Genomic DNA, 14319 nt, shown 5'->3' with positions numbered 1-14319 from the left:
TGGTCAACTTTAAAAGCATCCTAAAAATGTGTTTTTGGCCTATTTTTATATGATTTTTACTTCAAACATGTAGTTGTCAACTTTTTTTTTTTCCAAAATTTGATAAAATGAAAATAATTTCTTAAGAATGTTCTTATCTTTCCATAAATGTAAGGTTTGTCATCAAAGTATGAGTTTAGTATGTAATTATTACTTATATTCTAATGGAGTTACATATAAAGTGTTGACTGACACACTATTTGAAAAAAAAACTCTAACTTTCAAATGGTAAAACATTTTTTAAATCCAAAAGATGCATCACATTCTATGTTTCTTCCACTATAAGGAAAAAAAATGAAAAATTAAATTTTGCAGAGTTTTGAATTAGTTAAGGTGGTCAAACACGAGAGTCTTTTAATTCCAAAAATACTAAAGTCAAAAATTAATTAATTATTATTTATTTAGAATAAAAATACCAAAAAATATGTGTTACATCCAGGCATGAGTCTACTACTTATATCTAGAATATTATTAAAAAATATTATCATTTGATTTTGATTAAGGTGGTCAAACATACATCTACCTCTTTTTTTTTTTTTTGAATTATTTGTAATATTGCAATAAAATTCAAAATTTTTACCAATCAATTTTTATTTTTTTGAGATAATTCCTAGTATTTTAGAAGCTAGATTCAATTTCCTAGAGATTCTTTTCTCTCAACTTTTTGATATAAAGCTAATAACAAATAGAAAATTACGTGTCAAGTTGACATAACCCTAATTTTCTAATTTTTTGTTGCCACTTAAGAGCATAGTTTGGTTAACCATGATCCTGCACATACTCATTAATGCATGCCCTATACTTTTCCCAAGTTTTGAAAATGGAATATATTAAAAAGAAATTTAGCTGAATTCACTGCAACCACTTATTGTTGGAGGATGGTCCTATCAAGATCATAAATAGAATAATTAATAGGGAAATAGGGTTCCCTACCATAAACAAACACAAGACCATGAGGAGCAACACCAAGGAAGTGAGTGAGAAATTTACATGAGCAATATGGAACAAGAGGGGAATGTTATTTGATATAATTATAGATCCAATTATTGAATTTGCAATGTGTGTGATATTACACTCATTATATCAGTCTAGCTGAATCAATAGTGTTCCACACATTATCATTGATTTACATTTGAATATCTTCAAGAGCAATCAAAATGACCTACTTGAGCTACAACTTCAACAATTATCAAAAAATCTTGAAGCTATGAAGAAAGCAAATATTTCTTCATGTAATTTTGGTTCACTTATTTTTTGCATATTCTTCTATGTAAAAAACAAGTTTTCTGCACTTGGTAAAGTTGTATGGAATACTGGTTAGTCCGTTACCTAGAAAATAGGGGAGTTCATTGATCAATTAGGAGAGAATTTGGATTCAATAATGACTAGTTACTCTGAAGATTTTAGGAAGTCAATGAAGAAATATCAAGGATACCTATAGCTCTAGTGGAGGAACATTATAATGATGTTTTTTTCCTAGTTAATGCTAACTATTCATATGGTCAAGCATTTATTTGAAGGGTGAAATGGATGAAACATTTATCTTATGAGGTGAATATTGATGAAGCATTTGTAGTCATCACTACATTGTTAGCATAAGAGATTGACAATAATGCTAATGCATTTGGGAATTATGAAGAGACAAAGGAAAGGATTACTATCAACTTGCAAACTACCACCATTGATAGGAAGAAGAAAAAAATGATGAAGAAACTTAGGGAACAATTTGGTGAAGAAGAAGAAGAAGGTCAAGGACCTTTACAATTGACACAAGGGTTAGATAAGGATCAAGGTTTAGATGATAAAGAGGAAATTGAGGAAGAATTAAAGGAAAATTGAAAGAAAATAAAGGTAAAATAAAATTTTCATAAGCCCAAGAAGAAAGAAAAGAAGAAAGAATAGAAGGCTATTGCACTTTTGACAAGGTCAAGCACTAGAGCAGCTACTACACTAGCAAAAGAGACACGATCAAATTAAAAGATGAAGGATGATACTACAAAGAAAAGCCATCCTAAAAAGAAACTAAGAAGTCTCAAACTCAAAGATGAATTAGATGAAGAGAGGAAAAAATCAGATGACATATGTTGATTCAAAGTGGTAAGCCACAATCCCTCATCTCATATAGACAATATATGTGAGAATGTAAAGAATAATGTAGATTTGTTAAGATTTCCACATTTTGTTTTGACAAGTTAGATAATAGAGAAAAAAAATATATTGAATAAGCTATGTATGATATGATTACTACTTTAAAGACTACTCCTTCAAAAATTTCCAATTCAATACCTAAACATTTATATGAGAGGGTAGAGTAGAAATGGGAATTTTGTATGATGGCTGAAAGACAAATAAGAGAGGCTACTTTAGATCAAGTTATGCATGCCCTTGATAAGAAGATGATAGAAAAGGCTATAGAGAATTACAAAGGGTGATTTTCTCCTAAATACAAAGCTTTTCATATTTTGAGGAATCGGGTTGAAGAGGTGGTAACTGAAACTACATTACTTTGGAAATCAATCTATTTGCTAACCAAAAAAGTAGTGTAAGAGAAGGAAGATACAACAATAGATGACATAAAGAAGGACATGTATGGTGTCATTAAAAAAACTATTATTTCACATGGAGAAAAAGAGAGTCAAAAGGACTCTCTCACTATTAAGGACATCACTAATAATAATACACAAATTGTTAATCAACTCAATGATGATGAGATCAATCAATTGAAACAAGAACCCACCACTAAATTTATTCCTTGTATAAATCCTATATTGGTAAGGGTTTTTGAATCTCCTAAGGATGAGATTCCATCCACCAAGAAGCAAAAACTAGATACATCTATTGTGCCCCAAGAAGTTGTAGAAGTCAAGAAGAAAGAATTACAAGAGAAAATAGTAGGTCAGTATTAGATTTTGGAGAAGAAAGATGATCTTAATAAAGAAGCATCTTCAATGCCTACATATGTCATTGAGATGGAAGAGAAATTGGAAAATACACTTACTATATAATTTTTGTTAGGATTAAACTTAGATAGAAATAACATTTACATGCAAATATAACCAATATCAGCAAATAATAGATGGTACATAAGAGGACACAAGACACCAAAATTTAATGTGATTCACCCGATTATTGGGCTACATTGACCAACAACAAGTCCAATATTATTATGATCTAGTGATTACAACCTCATTAAGATCTATAATTCCTTATAGCTCAATACTACTGCAAGAACCAATTTTCACATCACACATTATGAAATTCCCTAACCCTAAGCCTTTTTTATACAAGAATTTTTTTGGTTACAAAATTAGGGCTCGAATAATAGAAAAATAGTATCCAACACCTTTTACAATATAAGATCATTTTTTGCTTCAAGGGCACTATGACCAAAACCCCCACAATGGCATTGTCCCTCATCCCCACCATGTACTCTGACAGGGAGTGGACATGGGGTGCTACCCCTTAACCCCACCTTGGGGACACTTCCCCCAAACCCCTATAGAAATAATCTAGAGGGAAACCACATTGAATAAACCTCTAAGTCTGATTAGGCTCCACATCACAACAATCTCCCACTTGGAGACTAATGAAGATCCACAACAATAACCTCCCACTTGGAGACTGACTAGAGCACTACTAGACCTATAGCTCCCAATAGAATATCAAACCACCTTGGACTCTGTTGTTCTTTTATTTTGCTCTATTGAGAAGTCCAATTGAAGCTGAAGATGAGTTCAGCTTCTCCCTTGACACAACCTTTGTAAATATATTTGTTGGATTATCATTCATATGTATCTTCTCCAACTTTAACAATCCATCATCCAAAACTGACCGAATGAAATGGTACCACAACTGTATGTGTTTTTTCTTTGAATGCAGAGCTGAATTCTTTGCAAAATGAATGACACTTTGACTATCTATAAACAAATAATTATCCTTCTAAGTGTGTCCCAATTCTTTCATGAAGATCTAAAGCCATATAATCTCTTTGTCTAGCTCTGTAGTAGCAACATACTCTGCCTCTGTAGTGGATAAAGCATTAAAATTTTGTAACCTAGAAATCTAGCTCACTGCTACCCCGCCAATATTAAATACATAACTTGTAGTACTCCACCAGGTATAAATATCCCCTATCAAATCTGAGTCGACGTAGCCCTATAAATTAGTAGTACAACCCCCAAAATTGAAACACATACTAGATGTCCCCCACAAATATCTGACAATCCATTTGACTACATTCCAATGCTCAATTCCTAGTTGTCTCATATACCTGCTAGCAACTCCCACTACATGTGCAATATCTAGCCTAGTACATGCCATAGCATATATCAAGCTTCCTACAACTAAAGCATAAGGTAAATTAGACATCCTATCCTCCTCTTCTTGTGTCTTGTAAAACATCTCCTTAGTCAACTTCAAATGACCAAGTAAAGGTGTGCTAACAACTTTAACATTCTCCATAGAGAAATGTTGCAACACCTCAATAATATAATTAGCTTGAGACAATTCCAATTTCTTGTTCTTCCTATTTCTACAAATTTTCATACCAAGGATGTTTTCTGCTACCCCAAAATCCTTCATAGAAAATGCATATGCTAACTGGTGTTTCAGCTTGTTAATGTGATCCATCTTAGACTCGACTATAATCATATCATCAACATACAAACATAAAATAATGTAGTTTTCCTCACTCAACGTCTTAAAATAAACACAATGATCTAAATGAGACCTACTATATCCATGCTCATGCATAAACTTGTCAAATTTCAGATACCATTGTCGAGGGGCTTGCTTCAAGCCATATAAACTTAATTTTCTTCAATTTGCACAATAAGTTCTCCTTACTGTTGACCTTAAATCCCTATGTCTATGCCATATATATCTCTTCATCCAAATCACCATGAAGGAACGTTGTTCTAGCATCAAGCTACTCCAAATGAAAAATTTTAGTAGCCACAATACTTAAAACAGTGCGGATAGAAGTCATTTGAACAACAGGAGAGAATATCTCATCAAAATCAATGCCTTTTTCTTGTTCAAATCCTTTTACAACTAATCTAGCTTTAAATATTTTCTTACCTCCACCCTCTTTTCTTAACCTCTAAACCCATTTATTCTATAAAGCTTTTTTACCTACAAGCAACTTGCATAAATCTCATGTCTTATTTTTTAGCAATGAGTCCATTTCTTCTTTCATTGCAGACTCGCACAGAATCTTTGTATCCACCTATACGACTTTATCTTAACATTCATGTTCACTAGCACTAGTAAGTAGAATAGAATACAAGGGGAAAATCTTTCTTGACATTTTCTTATCCTTGTTGATTATCTAACATTCATTGGGGTGCATGCTATTTGTTATTTTGGTTGTTTTAGATCATGAGGAATTGCTAGAACATTAGCTTTTTATAGTATCATCCAACACTACATTTCATTTTCCTTCTTCTTGTGTTGCTGTAGCAGATCTTTGTACAACACTTTCTTATTGAATATGTCATCCTTGTTTCTTACAATTTTATGATTTTCAAAATCCCAAAGCCTATAACCAAATTCATTAATGCCATATCTAAAAAATACATAACCATGCTTAACTCACCTTCTTACAAGTCTATACTTCCTCTAAAATACCATAACTCAAAATACTAGAGGAACATCTATTAATCAAATATACAATAGTATTGATAGCCTCCACCCACATATTTAAGGGTAACCCTACATGCAACCTCATGCTTCTTGTACATTCCATTTTCCTGTGGAGTCTTTGGAATAGTTTCTTGTCTATAAATACCATTAGTGGGGAAATAATTTTCAAATTCATGACTACAATACTCACCACCATTATCATATCTAAGACATTTTAATTTCTTACAAGTCTCATTTTCAACCAAGCATTTCCATTTATTAAAATTTTGAAATACATCTGGGATTTTGTCTAAGGAAATAAGCTCATACTTTTCTAGTTGCATTACCAATAAATGTAACATAATAATGAGATCCACTAATTGAAGATACCTAAGCCAATCCCCAAACATCTGTATGCACAAGGTCTAATCTCTCACTTTTCTTTTCCTTCCCAATCTTCACAGAACTCACTCTCGTTTGTATCCCATACACACAACTTTCATAGAAATTCAATATTAACACACTTTAGACCTCGTAAAACTTTCATTTAATGAAGTACTTTCATACATTTCTCACTCATGTGCCCAAGTCTATTGTGCCATAGTGCCATATCAAAATCTATAGTAGCTATTTGTTCTCCTTGCTCAACTATAGCAACTATTGCTAAACACTCATTTTTCTTTGAAACAATCAAAGTAAGAGTAACAATATGACCTGTACAAAGATATAAGTCCCTACTTTCACATCTTTTTCTACTACAAGGGAACCTTTTGAAACCTTCCAATTTTTATCATTAAAAGTAACTACGCAACCCTCATCATCGAGTTGTCCTATTGAAATTAAATTCCTACTCAGCCTTAGAACATGTCTCATGTTATGTAGTAGCCAATGTTTCCCATTCTACAACTTAATCTTAACTTTTCCCTTTCCAACAATCTGATAGGGTTCATTATCCACCAATTAAACAAGACCAAAATCTCCTTTGGCATAATCAATAAAATAACCTCTATGAGGTGTAGCATGAAATGAAGCACTAGAATCTAAAACCCATGAATCATCAAAACTTTCTAAAGATAGAAGTAAAGAATCCTCTTCAAATTTTTTACTTATCACATTTTCCTCGTTGTTCCCTTCTAGTTTATCTCTGTCATTGTTCTTTCAGGTACACCAATCTTTCCTTTTATACCTTATTTCACCATAATACTAGCAATCTCTCAGTCTCTGGATTGAGACCTTCTCCCTTCTGACTTTCCTCTTCATTTTCTATGATTTCCAAAATTATTTCCTCTCTCAATCATTCTATCTTTACTTTGTGTGTTCAAAGCACTTCCTAATGTAGATCCACCTAAGGTTTTCCTATGAGTTTCCTCACTCAAAATAACACCAATCACTTCATCATATTTTTTTGTATTAGATCTAGAAGTATAATTATTCACAGCCATTACCAAGTCAGTCCAACATTTAGCCAAAGAATAGAAAATATAGAGAAACCTAGTTTCTTCATCAAAATTAATACCCATAGAGAATAACTAACTGGTAATAGTATTAAACTAATTTAAGTGATCTACAATAGATCCACCTTCTAACATTTTCATATTAAATAAATACTTCATGAGAAATACTTTATTTGAAGCAGAAGGCTTTTCATAAAATTTAACTAGGGTTTCCTCTAATTCTTCCATCATCTTCACTTTTGTAATATTAAATGTCATTAATGGTGCCAAGAATAACCAAATAATTATAGGTTCCTTTCTATCTAAAATCACCCATTCCTCATTTGTCATAGTTCTCTAGTTTTTAGTTTTTCCCGCCAACAACATCCATAAATCCTTCTGGTAGAGATAGTCCTCCATTTGCATCTTTCATAACTGAAATTTTTTCCCATTAAAATTATCAAACCTTAGCTTACCCTCGTCTACCATCACTCCCACTCAATCATGATACTCCCACACAACCATGAGACCTTCCTATATAGGATCACTAAGAAAAAAATGATGACAGTCTGGCTAAAGAAAAATGACAACCGTTTGGCTCTGATACCACTTGTTATGATTAACCTTAGATAGGAATAATAGTTACATGGAAATATAATGAATATTAGAAAATAATAGATCACACATAAGAGAATAGAAGACATAAAGATTTAATGTGGTTCACCCAATTCTTGGTCTACCTCCACCAATAGCAAGTCGAATATTATTACAATCTAATGATTACAACCTGATTCTAGTCTATAACCCCTTACAACTCAATACTACCACAAGAACCAATTTTTACATCACACATTATGAAAATCCCTTACCCAAAGTCTTTTTATAAAAAAAATTTTCCTCTTAAAAAATTAGGGCTAGAATAATAGAAAAATAGTAGCCAACACCTTTACAATATAAGGTCATTTTTGGCATCTAGGGTGTTATCCTAGGACCTCGCAAGGGCTACCCCTTGACTCCATCTTAGGGACATTGCCCCCAAACCCATGTAGAAATAATCTAGAGGGAAACTGAATCAAGTTAACCTCTAAGTTTGATTATGCCCCACATCACAATAACTACCCAATATAAAAATCTCAAGTTTAAAAGAAATTGTGATAATTGATAAGGAAAGAAGTGAAGATAATAAAGGTAAGGAAGCTCATCCTATACCCACCTCACCAAAACTAATTAAAGATAAAAAAGTTGATAAACAAGAAGAAGAGGATAAACATGCTACTCATAAAAAGGAGCAAGTAACAATGCAAACACTGGTTACTTTGCTAGTGACTACATCACCTCTCAATTGCCAAACTCTTCAAGGACTGACTACTCAAGACATACCATTGCAAATATAAGTGTCGAGTACTAACACGCCAAGGAGTTGTGACACTAGATCACTGGAGGATCTTATTTTGGATGAAGTGATTATTTTAGCATAGTTTGATCCTACACCAATCACACTAGAAGAAATGGAGATACTCAAGGATGCTTCACAAAGAAAATCAAGACAAGAGAATCCTAAGAGAGCATATGAAAAATAAGGTTTTGCATGAGATTAAAGATATTTTTATTGATTCTTTTGAAATTTTATATTCAACATCCAATAAGCCTATGATAAAATGACTTGTACAAATAGTTGATAGGATAAAAGATGAAGACAAAAACTAATGTATAGTTATTGGAATGACTTGAGAAGAAGATTCACACTAAGGTCATGGATAAGATATCTAGTTCTATTTACCTAAGATAGGTTGATTTGTCAACTAGGATGGACAGTGTGAAGAAATTTTTTGATAACATTTAATCTCTATGAAGTAAATTTTGCAATATTTATTTCTTTACAGAAGAAAAAATAAACAATTGAGAGCTTGCAAACAGATCTTAATTATATTGGATCTTCATTAAAGGCATCTCATGGCACCACTAAATTACATTTTTAGAGATTATTGCTAACATAGGGAAGGCTTGTCGAGTTACAAGATAAGGATATAAATATAAGATCAACTTTGATTAGTATTGAATCCATGTTAACCCCACACATGGATGTTTTGTAGAGATAACTAGTCTTTGTAGAGACATTGATTAAGAAAGACTCACATCTTTCTACACAAGAATGTCTAGGTGACATGGTAGAAAATCTAGAAATTCAAATCTAATTTCTAGATGCAGCTAGAGACAATTGGGATTCTGCATTAGGAATCATAGTGCAAATATACAAGCTATTTTTGGATAAATACACTTTAAGAGTACAACCCTTAGTGACATAAGTGTCAAAAAATGTTGATTTTCTAATTTTGAAGTTTTTTTATGTTGTCAAGGTAGATATCTATTCAAAGGGAGTATAGAACTAAAATGAAGCATCTACTTAGGGGGAGTAACAATGTATGAAAAGATTTTCTCAAATTTTAGGATTTTGAAATTTTGTATAGAGAGTGAGAAGAAATTATAGATTGTCTAACTTATGCTACAAGATGATACATGTGATGAAAAAGTGTTTCTTCCACTCATGGAAAAGTGGGAGATTGTGAATCTCATTGAGGTTTTCACAAAATAGTGACAAAACATTTCATAATTATCTAGCATAGTTGATTGATCATCACTACTACTGACCCACTACTTAGGCTGAGTGATCAAAGCATGTTGAGCATAAGTGTCTAGAGAATACATATCGAGTGATATGATAGTTGGTGCCGAGCACTATTAGGTGTCATGCAATTAGTTTTTGATGAGGCACTTAGGTGCCAATAAAATAGTAGGTGCTAAGAAAATAGTGTGTGTCAAATGATTTAGGTGCCAAGTAATAGTATGTATCAAGCAATTCAGGAGCTGAGTAAACAACATTAGAGCATTGTTAAGGATCAAAAGCTTATTGATGTCAAGTGAACTAGTCATTGACATATAAGTTTTTAATGGAAATTTTTTAATGTAAAACATGTTTTTCTTACATAATCTTGAATTTTTAATATTGAGAGATAAGGAAAAAGTCATATCACACATCCGTATGTGACCCATGTAGCTAATCATAAAAAGGGAAGCTTTAAGAGACAATAGAAATCAACTAGAGTCATTGATTATTACCTAATATTATCTAAAAATGCTTATTTAAAGAGGAAAAACCTAATAGGGAGTTATGTAAAAAAGACATATGTGAAGAGGGTATCCTATGCATAGGAGGAATGTCGAATGAAGCATAGAAAAGATCCATAATTGAAGGGTCAACTATGCAGAGCAAGTTGATGAGATCAAAGTTAGTTGAGAAGACAAGTAATGAAGGGTTGAAGAAGCAAGCTTCAATTAGAAGAATCAAGATATAATCATTAAATAGGAGATTTAAAATCTATCAAAAGGGTGCTAATTTAAGGATCAGGTACTGAATAATTTTGATAGGTGATACAAGGTAAATCTCTTAATAGAGTAGTCTTAACATACTTTTGTAAATATCCTAATAGAGTTCTTATTGAATTGTGAGTTCAAATCCTTTAGTCAAGGTGAGACTTAACAATCTTTGTAAGCATTTAATATGGAAGAACTCTTATAGGCTAAATCATAGTTTATGATAAAAAAATTGTCTCCATAATTGGCCACACTTCAGTTCTAGAGTAGTGAAGATTTATCAGTGTCATCCCCACCCTAGTTTTACCTTCTCCTTGGAGGGTTTCTAGGTAACCAAAATCCTTTGTGTTATGTGTTGATTTATATTATGATATGGATGTGATGCATGGTTACGTATTTCAATTTATTTGTTAAGTAACGAGATGGATGAATAGTGAAATATTTTTATGGTAAGTATTGTTTCACTACACCCCCTCCCCCCCTCAAAATTTAGCTTCCCGTTTATATTTCCAACACTTTTTTCCTCTAATAAATCTCATGTATTGTTATAGCTTTAATGTTTTATCAAATATAACATTGACAATTGTCTTTTTCTCTAAGTTAAACCTTGTTTTCAACTCATTTATATAAATGATTTCCCAAGGCTAGAGGTGGGGTGAAAATTTTAAGAGAATGAATTATATTTTTAGGTTTTAATTTGGTCTAATACCTTGTCTAAAAAATTTGGTACTTTAGCTGTATTACTTCAAGATAATCAATACAAATGGAAAAATACCTAGTTTCCTAATTACTTAGATCTTGTCTTTTCTTATGTCAGCCTTTTATTTTCTAAGATTCAAGAAAAGTATATTGACTTTCAGTTGTAGTTCATTTTAAATTATATCTTGTTTCATAGTTTATTGTTAATAAAATTGATTATGCAAATTCTTGATATGACTTGAGAGAATTGAAGGTATCATAGGGAGGTTTTGATAAGTATGAGATTCAAAATTGAGTATTGATTTTATTTTCACAAAGTGTGATAGTAGATCCAGTGTAATGTGTCATGTTCTCTAAGTAAATAGCCTAAATGATAAGGAACTGGTCATAAATTGATGGTGGATATATTTTGTAATCTTACATAATGTCAAAATTGATAATCAAAATCTTTAATTTTTTACATCTTATTTATAGATCTAGAAAGTTAGCATGTGCTTGATTTAGAGAATGCTTGGGTATGGAGAATTAGCTAATGTGCATCCCTATTATTATCTCTAAATTAGAATATTTCAAAGAAAATATTTATTGTAGTGCAATTTATGTTAAATATTGTTGAAAAGGAAAGTAAAGGTAAATTCCAAGGTATATCCACATGAATCTTGTAGAGTTCAAAGGGAAGGAGAATATAAATTCTTGTTAGTTGGTCCTATTGGGTTACATTAGAAATTCCTATCACAGTTTTTAGCTAGTTCCTAGGTGTTTCTATATTTTAAAAAGGTGTTTAAAATCATATCAAATTAGGATCCAATAGAGGTATTACTAAATCTAAATTCTATGTTAGTGCAAATATAAGACTACTCTAAGATACACACATAAGAATGCATGCAACTAGTAGACTCCACTTTGGTTTTTCCTACTATCCCCATCTTTATAGGAAGTCAAAATGTTAAAAGATGTGAAGGTAAGATTCTAAGGTTGAGCAATAGGGTATGACAACTAATGAAGGAAAAAATACACTCGAGTTAGTCAAAGAAAATAATGCCAATGAGGAAAATACCAATATAAGTGTAGAAGGAAAGAAAGAAGTCAAGAGCATCAATTATCATGTAGATCAACTTGCTGCATGTAGTAGACAAAGTGCCTCAAGACCTCAGTTGGAGGAAATAAATGAGCAAGATGATAATTGAGTTTAGGAGAGGGAAAAAAATTAGGTGAGGTGTTATGAAAGGGTACATAGACCTAGATGGAGCAACAACAACCATTTTTTACGGTGCACACTCAAGATCTACAATAAACAATGCCGAGTAGAAAAACTCCAAACTCAAAAGGCAAAAGATTGAAGAATAATTTGAAGTCTCCATTAGTAAAAAAATGTAAACCTATTACATTAGATAAGGAGATTATAATTCCTAACCGAGATATATCCAAATTTTCTAAGGAGAAAATTCAATGATTTTGAGTGATTTATTGGCAAGGAAGGCCAGACAAGAAGAAGCAAGAAAGGAACATCAATTGAAAAATGTGCTATATCAAATCAAGGACATATTTGTTGATATAATTGTTATTGATGATTTTGTTGTAGGAGCACACCAGGAAACTTCCATTGTTTTGGCTTGTGCTTGACTCTAGTGAATTCAAGAGCAAAGGTTAGTTGTTTTAGATCTTAGAAGGTCATTTGAATTTTTGGCTAGGTGAGTTAGTCATTAGGACAAAGGTCACACAAACAACCATTGTTAGTAGTTTTTTCAATTTCTTAATATTTAGAGGTAAGATTGAGTTTGAGTCTTTATATGTGTCCTCACACATAGAATAGGAAGTAAAGATTCTTTAAGGTTATTTATGATGTTTATACATCAACCTAGAGGGGTTAGAGGTCCTAGAAACAAGGGTAATGGCATAAGTGCAAAGATGCCAAATGTTGCTAAAAAGTTTTCATGACAACATTTGAAATTTATTGCAAATGTTGCATGCAACTTTGTTACCTTAGATTCCCTATGTATGAGGAGTCAAAAATCCACTAAGATGGTTGTTGGTATACATATGGACCCAAATTTTAAAATTTTAGTTTCAAGTCTTGCACCTTTCAGTTTTAGGTTTTGAACCTCTTTGAACTACTTTGAACTTGGTTCAAAGCAGGTCAAAGTAATTCAAGGATTCAAAGTGGTTCAAAATGCAAAATGGTTGACTTAGGAAAGTTTAGAATGTAATTTTGAAATGGAGATTCAGTTTCCAAAATTTGGAGTCAAAAGTTCAAATTTTAGATTCACTAGTCTATAAGTTCAGAATTAGAGGATCAAGCCCCATAGATTTTTCTTCCAAGTTCAGCCACCGATCATTATTTAGAAGTCCTAGTTCACAATTCAAATTTCATAATTAAAATTGAGTTCAAGAGTCAAGGTTACTCTTACTCTACCTCAATAGATAAAAGACTTGCATATTTAGTTTACCCTATTAGGTTTCAATGACCCACAATCTTGAATCCATGCGCATTGAGTGAAATACCATGTTTCATCTTGAAAAGGTATATGACTTTGGTGTTTATGCATAGTGATTCATCACCCTCAGCCCGAACATCCCTTTCATTGAATGTGAAAAACAAATATTTCAATCATCCTCACAATGGAAGGAAATATATATGGTGAAAAAGAAACCATGAACTCAAGTGATAAGTGCATTAGCTAAGATCCCTTGGGAGAATACATGGCATTAAATTTTTCAGCACTCACTCAAACCTAGTCTTGGGTGGAGGCACATAAGTACACATGCAAGAATACAACCTGCAAGCACAGATTCTCTAATGATAGGAAAAATAGTCATATTTTGGGGGTCATGGGCTAAAATTTTTATATGTATTTCCAAAAATAGTTCTCTAAATCATCTCCAAATACTTTTTTCATATTGGTTATGGATCAAAAGTTACAGTTTTTTGAGTGCAGCACTATCGGATTAGCAATGACAGTCACAAATGCATATGATAGAAAAACAATCATATTGCGGGAGGCATAAATCATAATCAAACCATTTTATTAATCTAATTTCTATATATGTTTGAATAAAACTAATTATCTAAACCTTCTCCAAATGGTTTGAAAATATTTGTAACGGATAGAAAGTTACACATGTTTTAATACAGTACTGGCGAAATCATCCATGA

The sequence above is a fragment of the Cupressus sempervirens genome, chromosome 10 (assembly GCF_028749045.1).
Source record: "Cupressus sempervirens isolate cs-2001-9-10 chromosome 10, ASM2874904v1, whole genome shotgun sequence".
Classification (NCBI taxonomy): Eukaryota; Viridiplantae; Streptophyta; class Pinopsida; order Cupressales; family Cupressaceae; genus Cupressus; species Cupressus sempervirens.
The sequence above is the reverse complement of the archived record's forward strand: the minus strand, read 5'-3'. Positions refer to the sequence as shown.